The 1,564-nt window shown below is 47.8% G+C and overlaps 1 non-coding gene across 1 annotated transcript; it reads left to right on the top strand.

Moving 5' to 3' along the window:
- On the top strand, nucleotides 1–72 carry trnaw-cca (transfer RNA tryptophan (anticodon CCA)). The gene has a single exon. It is a non-coding gene; the product is annotated as a tRNA-Trp (tRNA).
- Nucleotides 73–1,564: the final 1,492 nt, after the last annotated feature.

Below are 1,564 nucleotides of genomic sequence, written 5' to 3'. Positions count from 1 at the left end.
GACCTTGTGGCGCAACGGTAGCGCGTCTGACTCCAGATCAGAAGGTTGTGTGTTCAAATCACGTCGAGGTCACTGCTCTTTTGGGTAATCCCGTAATTAATATTTTCTTTGCTGTTTGGCAATAACCAGACCCTTGCTCCAAGGTCTGTCTCACTGTTTCCCCGATGTCAGGCAGAGAAACACCTGTTGCCCTCATTTATTTCTTGTGACAAGACACAAAAGTTCAAAATCAACCTGCAGGTGGCCATATACAGCACTGGATAGTCAGGACAGCCGAGCGGTCTAAGCTGTTGTGTTCAGTCTGCTCTGAAAGTGTGGGTTTGAATCCCACTTCTAGCACCTTTTATTTTTAGTCATTAAGCAAAACTCATTTGCTTGGCACAACGATTAGCTCCTAAAAAGTGGGATCCTGCAGTTCACCTGCTCACTCAGCATCTCCGTCTGACCTGGTGCTGAAGGTGGAGATGTTTCCGCAGTGTGGCCGTTCACACGTTCACCTTACTGTCATGTATCTCACACCACTCTACAGTTCTAAGTCATTTTGCACATCTCTTTCAGCCTTCAAAGGGGCTAAAGTTAAAATCTACATCACACAGGATGCCAGACCGGTCCATCACAAGGCTAGAGCTGTGCCTTATGTGATGAGGGAAAAGATTGAACACGAACTGGACCTGCGGGAAGGCATTATCTCATCCGTGGAATTTAGCGACTGGTCAAGTCCCATCATCCCCGTCATGAAGCCTGATGGATCCGTACAAATCTGTGGGGATTACAAGTCTACCATAAACAGAGTCTCCCTGCAGGACCAATACCCGCTGCCCAGAGCAGAGGACCTATTTGCCACGTTGGCTGGAGGAAAACTTTTCTCGAAACTAGATCTTACATCTGCGTATATGACGCAAGAACTGACCGAAGAGTCTCAGCTACTCACCACCATCAACACACATCGAGGCCTTTTTATGTACAATCGATGCCCATTCGGCATCAGGTCGGCAGCTGCTATATTCCAGCGCAACATGGAGAGTCTGCTCAAGTCCATCCTGGGGACGGTTGTGTTTCAAGATGACATACTCATCAGGGGCAGGGACACCGACTCCCATCTCCGCAATTTGCAGGAAGTACTAAGTCGATTGGATCGAGTAGGCCTAAGAGTTAAGAAATCCAAGTGTCTGTTTCTCGCGCCTGAGGTTGAATTTTTGGGCAGAAGGATTGCCACTGATGGAATCCGTCCAACAGAATCAAAAACCGAAGCAATTCGTCTGGCACCCAGGCCCTGGAATATCTCGGAACTGCCTGCCTTTCTCGGGCTATTCAATTACTTTGGGAACTTTATGCAGAACTTGAGCACGCTGCTGGAGCCTCTCCACATGCTACTCAGAAAGGGGTGCGATTGGTTTTGGGGCGACGCCCAAGAACGCGCCTTCAATAAAGAACTCAATCTTCTATGTTCCAACAGTGTTTTAGCCTTTTTTGACCCAGGTAAAAAGTTAGTTCTTACATGTGATGCGTGTACAGGGTCGGGTGCGTTTTACAGCATGTCAATGATGCGGGTAAATTACAACCT

Source organism: Pristiophorus japonicus, chromosome 20 (assembly GCF_044704955.1).
Source record: "Pristiophorus japonicus isolate sPriJap1 chromosome 20, sPriJap1.hap1, whole genome shotgun sequence".
Taxonomy (NCBI): Eukaryota; Metazoa; Chordata; class Chondrichthyes; family Pristiophoridae; genus Pristiophorus; species Pristiophorus japonicus.
The sequence above is the reverse complement of the archived record's forward strand: the minus strand, read 5'-3'. Positions and strand labels throughout refer to the sequence as shown.